This window comes from Marmota flaviventris, chromosome 10 (genome assembly GCF_047511675.1).
Source record: "Marmota flaviventris isolate mMarFla1 chromosome 10, mMarFla1.hap1, whole genome shotgun sequence".
Lineage (NCBI taxonomy): Eukaryota > Metazoa > Chordata > Mammalia > Rodentia > Sciuridae > Marmota > Marmota flaviventris.
In genome coordinates this window covers 123,236,576-123,251,676 of record NC_092507.1, presented here as the reverse complement: position 1 = coordinate 123,251,676, position 15,101 = coordinate 123,236,576, and the positions used below count along the sequence as shown (strand labels likewise).

General features: G+C 36.9%; 1 protein-coding gene and 1 non-coding gene across 5 annotated transcripts in view; one reads left to right on the top strand and one right to left on the bottom strand.

The window, feature by feature from the left end:
• Positions 1-15,101, top strand: part of Rprd2 (regulation of nuclear pre-mRNA domain containing 2) — a 91,182-nt gene that overhangs the window by 14,629 nt on the left and 61,452 nt on the right. The window lies entirely within an intron of this gene.
• Positions 7,615-7,717, bottom strand: LOC114106756 (U6 spliceosomal RNA). The gene has a single exon (XR_003585249.1). It is a non-coding gene; the product is annotated as a U6 spliceosomal RNA (small nuclear RNA).

Here is a 15,101-nt window from a genome sequence, read left to right as displayed (position 1 = left end):
TTATTTATTTTTATGTGGTGCTAAGGATTGAACCCAGTGCCTCGCACATGCCCGGCCAGTGCGCTACCACTTGAGTCACATCCCCAACCCACTTTATATTATTTTTGTTTTATTTATTTATTTTTTGAGAGGCTGGTGATTGAACTTAGGGCCTTCTACATGCAAGGCAAGTGCTTTACCACTGAACTAACATCATGCTAGTTTTTTTTTTAAATATTTTTTAATTATACATGAACTCAGTATCTTTATTTTTTTAACATTTTTTTTTTTTTTTTTTTTAGTTGTAGGTGTACACAGTACCTTTATTTATTTTTATAGTGGTGCTGAGGATCAAACCCAGTGCCTCACACAGGCTAGGCAAGTGCTCTACCTCTGAGCCACAAGCCTAGCCCCAGTATCTTTATTTTGTTTATTTATTTTTATGTGGAGCTGAGGATCAAACCCAGTGCATCACACACAGGAGGCAATCACTCTACCGCTGAGCCACACCCCAGATGCCTCATGCTAGTTTTCAAAATGAAGTGTAACACATTCTTTTTTTTTTTTTTTTTAATATTTATTGTTTAGTTATAGGTGGGCATAATATCTTTATTTTATTTTTGTGTGCTGCTGAGGTTTGAACCCAGTGACTCACATGTGCTAGGCGAGCGCTGTACCACTGAGCCACAACCCCAGCCCCAAGTGTGACATATTCTTTAAGATGGCGATCTCTGTATCCAGGAGGTAAAAGTATTAATTGAATAATTGAAAGTTCTTTTATAGTATATTACTATGTTCAGATTTATAAAATTTTAAAAATGGATTTGGAAATACTTATTGCTTACTCTGTAAAACTGTACCGAGTGCTAAAAGAGAGAATTATAAGGAGCATACATAATACCTTAGTGACTAAGGTATAAACTGAACAAAAATTATTGATTCTAGGAAGTACCATAGTATAACTTTTTATCTTCTTTAACAGTTTATAAGAGGTATCACTTTTTGTTGGAATGCCAGTATTGTTACTGAACATAATTTACTAGATATCATACATATGTTACTTAAAATCCTGACATCAGCTCTGTGAGAAATAAATTATGCTCACTTTAAATTTTTATAAATTGATTCTCTGGGAAGTTAACGATTATTGTGGGGGAAATGTCAGAACTTTGATAGCATAGGAAAAGAAAACCATACCTGGTTTCAAGGTGGCTAAATATAAAGCTTAAAAATAAGTGGGAGAAAAGCAATACAGTGGATTCAAAGCCCAAGTTGCTTCCAGGTACTTTGTTCTATTTAATAATATTCTTTATAATATTTCTAGTCATTAGTGTAGTTAACTTCACAAAATATTAATAATTTAGGAATAAAATAGCTCACATTCATTTAATATGAGAATTCATGAGGTATTATTTGCTGAGTAAGTCTACTGGTGATATGTATGTAAACTTAACTCTATTGATGATAAGCAAAATAATAAACAGTATAAATGAAGTCATCAAAGGCTTTGTGAAGTAAAATAACTTCTTCATGGCACATAGTAAACAGTAGAAGCCAGGTATGGTGGGCACACCTGTAATTCCAATGACTCAGGGTGGATGAGACAGGAGAATCACAAGTTCAAGGCCAGACTCAGCAACTTAGTGAGACCCTGTCTCAAAATAAAAAATGAAAAAGGTTGGGGTTGTAGCTCGGGTGATGGAGCACCCCTAGGTTCAATCCATATATATATATTACTTAAAACAGTAGAGCCAGTTTTAAATGTAAGCAGTTTTGACTAAAGAGGTCAACACTTTAGCATTGTGCTAGACTGCTTCCCATTTCTTTTAGTGTGTTTTGGTATTTTATAGTATTCCATGGGCAATATGATATATATAATATACTTATTTACTGAGATGTGGTATGTGGACTTCCTTACCCCCAAATAGAATGTAAACATGTGATAGCAGAGCCTTCGTTTTGTTTACCATTACATCCTCAGTACCAAGAAGAAGATGAAGAACTTAATGAAATTTTCTTAAGTCTAACCTCACACCTTACTTTCAGAACTCTTTCTAGAAAGGTTGTGCACATTTTGTTGTGATTATAAAGAAACATTGTATAGTAGTTAATTGGTAAAGAACATGAACTTTGAACTCAAATTGATATTATAGTTGCAACTTATCCTCTTAAAGCTAATATAACTCATTTTATATGATCCTTGGTGGGATTAAATAAAATAATTTACATAAAGTACTTTGTAAACTACCAGAATTTCAGAAAACTCAGCAAGTAGCAAACCACTGTCATTTGAAATGCATTTTTGGTATACACACCATGTTTCTTGAAGGTCTGTTTGCTTAAGCTTTAAATTTTTCCAATTAATCCTGCATACCTTATGTGAAATTTTAAGGTCAGTAATCCAAAAGTGTGCTAGGTGCACTGGCGCACGCCTGTGATCCCAGTGGCTCAGGAGGCTGAGGCAGGAGGAGGATTATGAGCTCAAAGTCAGCCTCAGCAAGTTGCAGAGACCCTCTCTCAAAATATAAAAGAGGGCTGGGGATGTGGTTTGGATGTTAAGCATCCCTGGGTTTAATCCCTAGTACCAAAATAAATAAATAAATAAAATAAAAGTGTGAACATGGATTTTTTTTCCCTCGGATTGACATATGTAGCACATACACATAAACTGATGAATGTGAGAAGGTACATAGAATATATACAATAGTATATAGTAAAATAACAGTAAAGATTTGTATTCTGTACAAACAGCATTTCCCCAAAACAGGTGATGTTTAGTTTAGGATTTCACTGTTAAAGTTTAGGAATTACCAAATGAAAGTTAAATCTGTTTTCATGCTGTGAGACTTTAGTATCTTTAATGAAATGTTTCTTGAATTTCCAGGGGGATAGGATATTGAGCATTTTTCAAACTTACATGACCTTGGAGTCCCTTTGTTGTTTTTGGTATCTCATGTGATTAGTGGTTTATATAGCTTGCTTTGGGAAAGTTTATGTAAAATTTTCTAGAAAACCCTCATGGCAGAGCAGAGTTGTGTATAGTGAGAAAGGCTTCACGAAGGAAGCAGTTTTTCAAAGAGGTGAAAGAAGGCATCCCAAATGTAAGCAAAGGTGTTCAAGGATCAGAATCAGGGAATGACAACCACTAGACACACACACACACACACACACACACACAGCCAAATGATAATAGTAAAGATATAGAGGAAGAATAAAAGATGATTTTTAAGACATAAGGGGCAAGGGCAAGTGTATTTAAAAGAAAGTAACTACATATAAAACAACAGCTACAATAAATAGTTACATGCTGAACCAAAGGGGTGTGTGTGTGTGTGTGTGTGTATGTATGTGTGTGTGTCTGCGTGTGTGGGCTTGTGTATGTGTGCTTGTGTGATAATGGTATTAGTATGATATGGATTTTATTCAAAACTTTTAGATTTCATAAAACTGAACTCAAATTAGTGAGGACAGATATTTAATATATTTCATGGTTTAAAAATCCTAATTTCCTAGGACATCAAAAACAGATTTGTAGAAACATAAATGTATGTTGACTATGCACAGTCATTATAATGTAAATCATTGGTTGCTACTGACTCTGCTGAGTCCTTTGACTTTGCTCTTTTTGCCTAAGGCACCTTTGTAGTTGCCAGGTGTGATGTAGATGGTTGGGTTGGACTTCATATCTTTTTGCCAAATTTAACCCTCCTGAATAGTGCTTTCAAACCCATCTGTCTTTGTTCTGCAGTTCAAAAAATGTTGGACTTTTAATTTTTGTCTTGGCTCATTTGGAAAAGATTGCCTGAATGAAGGTCTAAATTCTTTCTTTCCCCAAGGAGAGATCTTTTGTTATGCAGGGTTTTTTTCTTTAGGCACAGCCATTATTATTATTATTATTATTATTATCATTAGAATTTTTTTTTTTAATATTTATTTATTTTTTTAGTTATCGGCAGACACAACATCATTGTTGGTATGTGGTGCTGAGGATCGAACCCGGGCCGCACGCATGCCAGACGAGCGCGCTACCACTTGAGCCACATCCCCAGCCCTTATCATTAGAATTTTTAATATTTATTATTATTTTTTTAGAATTTTTAATATTATTATTATTATTATTATTTTTTTTAGTTTTCTGCGGATACAACATCTTGTTTGTATGTGGTGCTGAGAATCGAACCCGGGCCGCACGCATGCCAGGCGAGCATGCTACCGCTTGAGCCACATTCCCAGCCCTTATTATTAATTATTATTATTAATTTTTATTTGTACTGTGTTAGGGATTGACCCCAGAGCATTGGGATGCTAGGCAAGCTGTCTGCCACTGAGCTATATCCCCAGCCATCTCAGTCTTTTTTAGTAAAAGAGATGACAAGGATAGAGAGAAGTGAGTTAGGGGCATTTGAAGAACTGAATAGTAAATAGAGTAGGATTTGTATTATGTATGTATGTATTACGAACCCAGGGCCTTGTGCATGCTGGACAAGTGCTCTACCACTGAGCTACATCCCAGCACCCCTGCTTGCTTGCTTGCTTATCTATCTATCTATCTATCTATGTATTTATTTATTGTAATGCCAAGGATTGAACCTGGGGTGCTTAACCACTAACCCACACCCCTAGTCCTTTTTTATTTTATTTTTTTTTAACTTTTTTTGTCTTTTAATAGATGGACACAATACCTTTATTTTATTTATTTTTATGTGGTGCTGAGGCTCGAACCCAGTGCCTCACACATATTAGGCAAGCGCTTGGTAGAGCTACCACTGAGCCACAACCCCAGCCCCTATTTTTTTTCACTTTTGAAACAGGGTCTCACTAAGTTGCTTAGGGCCTCCCTACATTGCTGAGGCTGGCCTTTAACTTGCAATCACCCTGCTTCAGCCTCCCATTCACTGGGGTTACAGGGATGTGCCACCATGCGCTTCACAAAGCTACTTAGGAACAAGGACAAAAGGAAGACATTTCCAGAAAGATAAAAGCTGGAAACCAGCAGATCTCCATGGCTTTCAAAAGGATATATACTTCAGTTAAAGGAAAATAATCCAGAAGGTCTAAGCAATAAAAAGCAATGCTAAGCAAATAATTGATAATTAAGAGTATAAGCCTAAGTGTTTATTATCTGTGTAAAATAGTGTTTAATTGGTGAAGGTTTTTTTTTTTTTTTTTAAGTCAGAACGGAATAAACTATATTGTGTCTACTACTACCTACTATATTGTAGGTCAAGAAAAGTATAATTTGAGCCAGGCCCTGTGGCACATACCTTAAATACCAGTAACTTGGGAAGTTGAAGCAGGTGGAGCACATATTTGAGGCCAGCCTTAGCAATTTAGCAAGATCCTGTCTCAGAGTAAAAAATAAAAGACTACGGATATAGCTTAGTGGTAAAGCACTCCTGGGTTCAATTCCCCAGAACCAAAAAGAAAGAAAGAAAGATATTTACATACTGGGCATACACCTGTAATACCAACTACATGGAAGGCTGAGGCAGGAGGATCACAAGTTTGAAGCCAGTTAGGTAGCTGAGGAAGACCCTATCTCAAAATAAAAAATAAAAAGGACTAGGAATGTAGTTCAGTGACAGAGTGCCCCTGGGGTCCATATTCAGTACTGCAAATAAAATAAAAAGAAATAATGTAATAATTGCATGCCTATGGTCCTAACTACTCAGGAGGCTGAGGTTTAAAGGTAACTTGAACCAGGAGTTTGAGGTGTGTCTGGGCAACATAGTGAGGACCCCCCCCCCCATTAAAAAAATTAGCAGAAGTCTTTATTATGTGATAAATCTTCCAAGGTTAGCTGCTAGACTGGTAATGTGGTACAGTGCTAGAGCACTTGCCTAGTAGCATGCTTGGGGCCTTGGGTTCAGTTCCTGGTACCACAGAAAAAGGTGGAAAGTGGGGAGTTGCTGGGGATGTAGCTCAGTGGTAGTGCCTTTACTTAGCATCTAGAATGTATAAGGCCCTTGGTTTAATTCCTAGCACTGCAAAAAAAGAAAAAAAAATTCAATGTAAGCATAATTTAAAAATATTAGGCAAAGAAAAAATCTATCACTGCTCTATATCCCCAGCCCAGGAAATACAAATTCTTGAATAAAGTATATTTAATTAATTATATGTACAATATTCCTATGCTAATGTAACATTTGCATAGCTTCAAATATTCTGTATCATACAGATCTGTGCAGTTTCACTCTAGTGCTTAGAAGGTAGAACTTAGATGCTAATAAGAAAAATTAAAAAATTCTACTTTGAAAATTAAAATAATGAATTTCCAAAGAACTCATGATTCAAAGAAGAAATCATAGTAGAAATTTAAACATACATATTACTAAATGGTAATGAGAATTCTACATGCTAAAAGGAATGTGACTTATTTTTTTTGGGGGGGGGGGGTGGCGCTTACCAGGGATTGAACTCAGGGCCACTAGACCATTGAGCCACATCCCCGGCCCTATTTTGTGTTTTATTTGGAGACAGGGTCTCACTGAGTTGTTTAGTGCCTTGCTGTTGCTGAGGCTGGCTTTGAACCCTCAGTCCTTCTATCAGCCTCCTGAGACACTGGGATTACAGGCATGTGCCGCTGCACCCAGCGAATGTGACTTATTCTGTTGAGTGCCTACAGTGTGCCACATGGGATCCATCCATGAATATATTAAATTTTCTGACCCTGTGGGGATAACATTTGATAGGAAAATGGAATAAATAATAGACAAAATGGAAAAGTAAATTAGTATGATAGACGGTGATAAAGTCTTAGGGAAAAGGTTAAAAGTAGAGCAGGGTAAAGGACATTGGAATTCATGCTGGGAATGTAGGACAGATTGTAGTGCAGGTTTAGCATACTTGATCTGATTCAAAATCCAAAATGCTCTGAAATCTGAAACATTTCTGGTCCCAAACATTTCTGATAGGGTATACTTTACCTATATAAAAGGAAGCAGTTAAGATAGGCTTAATTAAGAGAGTGAGAATTCAGTACAGCCCTGAAGATACTGAAAGAGTCAGTCTGATGGATATCTGAAGGAAAAGGATTCTAGACCAAGGATTGAGTTGAGAGTTAGACCAAGATCATAAGTATGAGTGTTTCTGGTATGTTCAAGGAGCAGTTTTCCAGAATAGCACAAAAGTTCTAAGGGGAAAACTAGATGAGGTCAGAGAGATAAGGGAGATAATGTAGGACATGTTTTTTTTTTTTTTTTTTACTGTTGGAGGGCTTTTTAGTGGTTTGTTTTTGGAGGTGGTGCTAGGGATTGAACATACGGCCTCCCACATGCTTATTAATGAGTATGTAATCTACCACTAAAGTATACCTCCAGCCCCATTGGAGGGTTTTGAACAGAGGATAACATGTTCTGGCTTATTTTTGAAAGGATCACCCATTACCATATAACAGTCAACTATAAGGAGGAAAGAGAAGCAGAGAGACCTATTGCAAGAATAATAGTCCAGGTAACAGATAAAGGTAGCTTATGCACAAACAGGAGTGCAGAAATAGCGGTGATAAGAAAATGATTTCTGGAGATAATAGGTATATATTCTAGACATTATATGTATATCTATAATATAGATATTCTGTATATCAATAATATGTATATATCTCCACATATGTAGCTACTTTGTATGTGTGTATATATTTTAATGGAATGTTTCACCAATTTGTGTGTCATCCTTTTATAGGGGCCATGCTAATCTCAGTTGTCATTCTACTATTAAAATATGCACTACCAAAACAAACAGTTTCTGGATATATTTTGAAGGTAGAACAAATTATTGACAGATTGATGAAGTAGAGTTTGAGAAAAAGGAAACAAAGATAATTTCAGGGACCAGGGTTGTGGCTCAGTGGCAGAGCACTTGCCTAGCACGTGTGAGGTACTGGATTCAAACCTCAGCATCAAATACAAAAAATAAGCAAATAAAATGAAGGCATGCTGTCCATCTACAACTACCAAAAAAAAAAAAAAAAAAAATTTAAAATAACAATTCCAGGTCTGGGGATGTGGCTCAAGCGGTAGCGTGCTTGCCTGGCATGCTTGCGGCCCGGGTTCGATTCTCAGCACCACATACAAACAAAGATGTTGTGTCCGGCGAAAACTAAAAAATAAATATTAAAAATTCTCTCTCTCTCTCTCTCTCTCTCTTAAAAAATTAATAATTCCAAGTTGTGGCCTTGGTGATAGAAGGATGGATTTGCCTTTAACTATGTGGCAAAGACTTTAGATGGAAACTGGGAGGAATAGTATACTCCTATAATACCAGCAATTTAGGGAGACCCTTTCTCAAAGCAAGATATGAAGAGGGTTGGGGTGTTACTTAGTGGTAAAGCATCCATGTTTTCAAGCCCGAGTATACCCCAACACAAAAAGTTTTAGGTGGATAAGATTTTGGGGATCTTAAAATTTTGTTTTAATTTTTTTTTTTTTTTTGGTGTCAGGAATTGAACCTAGGGACACTTAACCACCAAGCTACATCCCCAGCCCCCCCCCCCCACACACACCTTTTTTTTTGTATTTTATTTAGAGACAGGGTCTCCCTGAGTTGCTTAGGGTCTTGTTAAATTGCTGAAGCTGACTTTGAACTCACAGTTCTCCTGCCTTAGTCTCCTGAGCCGCTGGGATTATAGGAATGTGCTTCAGCATTTGGCTGTTTTGACATGTTAAGTTTGAGCTGTCTTTTAGTGTAAGTGGAAATGTCAAGTAGACAGGGAGATAGTGCAGCTAGAGATAGATAGGTGAAGAAGAAGTCTGGAGTGGGTTAGTAAAACATAAAGGGAATTTATAGCCTAAAATGCAAGAGCTTGAAAATTAATAAGCTAAGCATACCTTGTAAAAAGTTAAAGAACAACAGAATAAGGTCAAGATTGAAGAGAGATATAAAAATGACGGCAATGAGTTAATAAATACAAAAGAGGTTTAATAAAGGTCAGCAAAGTTGAAATATGAGTCTTTTAAAAGTCTAGTAAAGCGCTGGGGTTGTGGCTCAGAAGTAGAGCACTCACCTAGCATGCGTGAGGCACTGGGTTCAATCCGCAGCACCACATAAAAGTAAAATAAAGATATTGTGTCCACCTGTAACTAAAAAATAAATGTTTTAAAAAATAAAATAAAGTCTAGTAAAATATAAATTTTTTAAGATTAATCAAAAAAAGAGAACACATTAATGAATATTAGGAATGAAAAAAGAAATGTACCTACAGGTAAAGTAGAAATTTAAAAGATATGAACAAGTTTATGCCAATGAATTTAGAATTTTGGTGACTCTGTTGAATGGACATTGGCCAATAAAAAAATAACCAATAGTGATCCAAGAACAATTAAAAAATCTGAGTAGGTCAGTAATTACAATGGTGAATAAAATCTTATAAAATCTTTCTGTGAAGAAAATGCTAGGCCCTTGAAGCATCTTGGGCCAGAAAGCTAGGAGGGTGCTCAAAAATAAATGAGATCAGGGCTGGGGATGTGGCTCAAGCGGTAGCGCGCTCGCCTGGCATGCTTGTGGCCCAGGTTCGATCCTCAGTACCACATACAAACAAAGATGTGTCCGCCGAAAAACTAAGAAATAAATATTAAAAAAAAATTCTCTCTTTCTCTCTCTCTCTAAAATAAATAAATAAACAAATAAGATCATATATTAAAAGGATATAAAAACTGGTACAAAAAAGGAATTTAACTGACTTAAAAAAACAGTGCTGCTGGGCATGGTGGCACATGCCTATAATCACAGTGACTCCAGAGGTTGAGGCAAGAAGATCACAAGTTCAGAAAACCAGCCTCAGAAATTTAGGGAGACCTTGTGTCAAAATACAAAATAAAGCCAGGTGTGGGGGTTTACAGCTGTAATTCCAGCAGCTCAGGAGGCTGAGACAGGAGGATTGTGAGTTCAAAGCCAGCCTCAACAAAAGCAAGACACTAAGCAACTTGTGAGACACTTGTCTGTACATGAAATACAAAATAGGGCTGGGGATGGGGTTCAGTGGTCCAGTGTCTCTGGGTTCAATCCCTGGTATCCGCCCCCTCAAAATAAATAAATAAACAGGACTCAGTGGCAGAGCCCTCCTGGGCAAGTACCAAAAAAGAAGAAAAAGAAAAAAAAAAAAAGGAAGAAAGATGACAATAGTAAGTGAGGAAAAAAGAATCCCTGAGGTCATAGTGATGTTCATTAAGAAAAAACAAGCTGGGTCCAGTGCACAGACCTGTAATCCCAGCAACTAGGAGGCTGGGGCAGGAAGATCACAAGATAACCCTAACCCCATCCCTGAGGAACAGTATATTCTTAGAGTATGAAAATACTACCCCACAGATTATAAATTATGAATTGACAATTTTAGGTTATTGATCGCTTTATGAATTATAAAGGGGAAACTATACCTTCACAGTGAGGAGAAAACTTTGTATCAATAGTAGTGAAATGGCCTAAAAATGATCTCTTGTTAGGTAGTAGGTGGTGCCTAGTGTTGCAATTGTTGTATTCTGTTCTATTCTGGTTTTTTTTTGGTACTAAGCTGTACTGCTAAAATACATCCCTAGCCCTTTTATTGATTGATTAATTACTTAATTAATTTTTGCAGTTTTGGGAATTGAACCCAGAGGTGCTCTACCACTGAGTTACATCCCTAGCCCCCTTTTAAAAATTTTATCTCTTTATTTATTTATTTGGCACCAGGTGTTAAACCCAGGGGTGCTTAACCACTGAGCAATATACCCATTGTTGGTTTTTTTTCTTTCTTTTTTTTTTTTAACATCTTTGTTTTAATTGTAGGTGTATACAATAGCTTTATTTTATTTTTTATGTGGTATTAAGGATTGAACCCATTGCCTCACGCGTGCCAGGAGAGTGTTCTATCATTGAGCCACAACCTCCGCCACTGATATCCCTATTGTTTTTAATTTTTAATTCAAGTCAGGGTCTCGCTAGTTGCTCAGGGCCTCACTAAATTGCTGAAGCTGACTTTGAACTTGAGATCTTCCTGCCTCAATCTTCTGAGCCAATGGGATTAGGCATGTACCACTGTACCCAGCTAAAACTTTTTATCTTGAGACAGGGTCTGGCTAAGTTGCCCAAGATGGCCTCATACTTGCTATCCTCCTGCATCAGCCTCTGAAGTAACTGTGATTAAAAGAGTGACACCACGCCCAACTTCAATGTGTTGTTCTTGACAAAAATATTTAATTTTTCTTTTTCTTTTCTTTCCCCTCCCTCCCTCCCTCCCTTCTTTCCTTCCTCTTTCTTCTTCTTCTTTTTTTTTTTGTACCAGGGATTAAACTCAGGAACACTCAACTACTGAGCCACATCCCCAGCCCTATTTTGTATTTTATTTAGAGACAGGGTCTCACTGAGTTGCTTAGCACCTCCTTGTTGCTGAGGCTGGCTTTGAACTTGCAATCCTCCTGTCTCAGCCTCCCAAGCAGCTGGGATTACAGACATATACCACCTGCCTGGCTAAAACTTTTTTTTATCTTTGAGAAATAGGGTGTGGCTAAATTCCCCAAGATGGCCTCATACTTGGTATCCTCCTTCATCAGCCTCTCAAGTAGCTGGGAGTATAAGAGTGACACCAGTTCAGATTTAGAATGTGTGTGTGTGTGTGTGTGTGTGTGTTTTAATAAGTGTAACATCAGACAGGAAAGATTATGGAGAAGATTTTATTTATTTATTTTTTGTGGAGGTGCTGGGGAATGTAGAATGTGGTGTTCTTGCCCGACGTATTTAATTTCAATCTCCTAAAAAACTGGTAAATTCCCAAATGGGGTGTCCTGTAGGACAGCTGTCTTGATTTTTTTTTTTTTTTAAGTTGTCAGAGCATTTAATTCAAGGGCATGCTACCACTGAGCCATATCCTCAGCTCTTCTTTTTCCTCCCAAACTTTTTTTTAGTTATATGTGGACCCAATGTCTTTATTTTGTTTATTTATTTTCATGTGGTGCTGAGGCTCAAACCCAGTGCCTTACATGTGCAAGGCAAGCACTTTGCCACTGAGCCAAAACCCCAGCCCAGCTTTTTAAAATTGATTGATTGATTGATTGTAGTTGTAGATGGACATAATGCCTTTATCTTATTTGTTTATTTTTATGTGGTGCTGAGGATCAAACCCAGTGCCTCATGCATGCTAGGCAGGTGCTCTGCCGCTGAGTTGCACCCAGCCCTATCTCCAACTCTTTTATTTTTAATTTTTTTTTAAAGACCAAGTTGCTGAGTCTGACCTTGAATTTGCTGTCCTCCTGTTTTAGTCTTCTAAATTACTGGGATTACAGGCATGTACCACTATTCCTGTCCAGATTTGTATCTTAGAAGAATTCATTATCATGAAGAATAGTGAGAGGTAAAGGGACTCTTCTGGATGGAGAGACAGTAAAGAGATATGAAAAAGTTGAAAAAACACAAAAAATAAAAACAAAAAAATTGTGATATTAGTAAAATCACAGACATACAGATCAGTGGAACAAAACAATTTTTAGCTATTCATCCCTACATAGAACTACAATTAATTTTGATATCCAATAGCCTTACTAAATTCATTTATTCTAGTAACTACTTTGTAGATTATTTGTGATGTTCCATATATACTGTAGGCGTATTTGTCTACAAATATAGTTTAGATTCTTTATTTTTTTTTTAAAGAGAGAGTGAGAGAGAGAGAGAGAATTTTTTTTTAATATTTATTTTTTAGTATTTGGCGGACACAACATCTTTGTTTGTATGTGGTGCTGAGGATCGAACCCGGGCCGCACGCATGCCAGGCGAGCGCGCTACCGCTTGAGCCACATCCCCAGCCCCTAGATTCTTTATTTCAATCTATGAGACTTATTTCTTTCTGTTGCCTTATTGCACTGGCTAGAACCAAAAGTATCATTTAGAGGAAGGGTGAGAGCCAATATCCTTGTTTCCTCCTCCCCCATTTTAGAGGGATAGTTTTTGGTCTTTGACAGTTATATTTGATGTTAGCTGTAGGTTTTTTGTGGCTGTCCTTTGAGGAACTTCCCTTACATTCCTAGTTTACTGAGACTTTTTATCATATATGAATATTGAATTTTATTGATGTATTTAAAGTACTTTTAATAGGGTCTTAAAGGTGAAACAAATTGGCCAAACATTTGCATAATCTATAATTCAGCAATTTTATTCTTGCACATATGCCCTGAGATATAGATATAAAAATATTCATAGCAGCATTGTTCATTATCGGAAAATGTAGAAATAGCCCAAAAGTCCACTAACAGTTGATTGGTTAAAATTGTGGTATATTCACAATGAAATAATTTACTGTAGAGAAGTAAGTGTACCAAATTATACCTAACAAGGTAGATTTCTTTTAGAAACAACATTGAGTAGGAAAATGACCAAAAAATTACAAATAGTAAAAGGCCACTTTTATGAAGCTCAAAAACAGACAAAATTGGCCAACAAATAATGAAAAAATGTTCAACATCTGTGGCAGTCAGGGAAAAGTAAATCAAAACTACACTGAGATTTTATCTCACTTTAGTTAATATGGCAGTTAGCAAGAATAGAAAGAACAGGGCTGCTCAGTGGTAGAGCGCTTGACTCGCACATGTGAGGCACTGTGTTTGATCCTCAGCACTGCATAAAAATAAATTAATAAAGATATTGTTTTCATCTACAATTTTAAAAAAGACTATAAAGGACAATAATTGCAGGCAAGGATGTGGGGAGAAAGGAACATTTAGACATTGTTGGTGGGGATGCAAATTAGTTCAACCACTTTGGAAAGCATTATGGTGATTCCTCAAAAGAATAAGATTGGAGCCACCACATGACCCAGCTATCTCACTCCTTGGTATTGATTCAAAAGATCTAAAATCAACATACTGTAGTAAATCATGCATGCCATTGTATAGCCAGTTCACCATAACCAAGATATGGAACCAGTCTAGGTATTCCTCATCAGATGAATAGATAAAGAAAAAAAAAAAAAATATATATATATATATATATACGCGCAATGGAGTTTTATTTAGCCCTCAAGAAGAATGAAATTATGTCATTTGCAGGTAAATGGATGGAATTGGAAAACATAATGCTAAGTGAAATAAGCCAGAGTCAGAATGTCAGGGGCCTAATGTTTTCTCCCATATGCAGATGCTAGAAAGGAGTGGGACAAGGCATATTTAAAAGGGGGAAGGATCTCATGAAAATAGGAGGAAGACCAATAGAGTAGAGGAAGGGAATCAAGAGGGAGGGTATGGTGAGGTACTAGGGAATGATTACCAAATTATGTTGTCTGTGCCACAATGATATCTTTCTTCCCACACATATAATTCAATACTACATAACTATTTTTTAAAAATTCTTTTTTTAGTTATAGCTGATACAATATCTTTATTTATTTATTTTTATGTGGTGCTGAGGATTGAACCCAGTACCTCACACGTGCAAGGCAAGTGCTCTACTACTGAGCCCCAGCCCCAGCCTCTACATAACTATTTTTTAAAATAGTGATGGTAGGGGGCTGGAGATGTGGCTCAAGCGGTGGTGTGCCTCCTGGCATGCGTGCGGCCTGGGTTCAATCCTCAGCACTGCATACAGACAAAGATGTTGTGTCTCCCAAAATAAATATTAAAATTCTCTCTCTCTCTCTCCCTCCCTCCCTCTCTCTCTCTCCCTCCCTCCCTCTCTCTCTTTAAAAAAAAAATAGTGATGGTAGATGAGAAAGTTGAGTCATATCTTACCATTGTAGTTGATTGCCTGTTCCAAATATTTGAATGAAAATGTAAGACATGGGAAGATAGCTATACTAGATTATGTAGTTAAGGGAAGTTTATTTTCAAGTTAGAGTCACTGCAATATTAGGCAGCCATTAATCAGTTTGCTTTTTATTTTTTATTTTAATTTTTGGTACCAGGGATTGAACCCAGGAGCACTTAACCACTGAGCCACAGCCACAGCCCTTTTTATTTTTTATTTTGAGACAGGATCTTTCTAAGTTGTTTAGGACCTCCCTAATATGCAGAAACTGGCTTTGAACTTTCCATCCTCCTGCCTTAGGCCTTTTTTTGTATTTGTATTTTATGACAAGGTCTCACTATGTTGCTTAGGGCCTAGCTAAATTGGTAAGGGTAGCTTTTAATGTGTGATCCTCCTGGCTCACTGGGATGATAGGC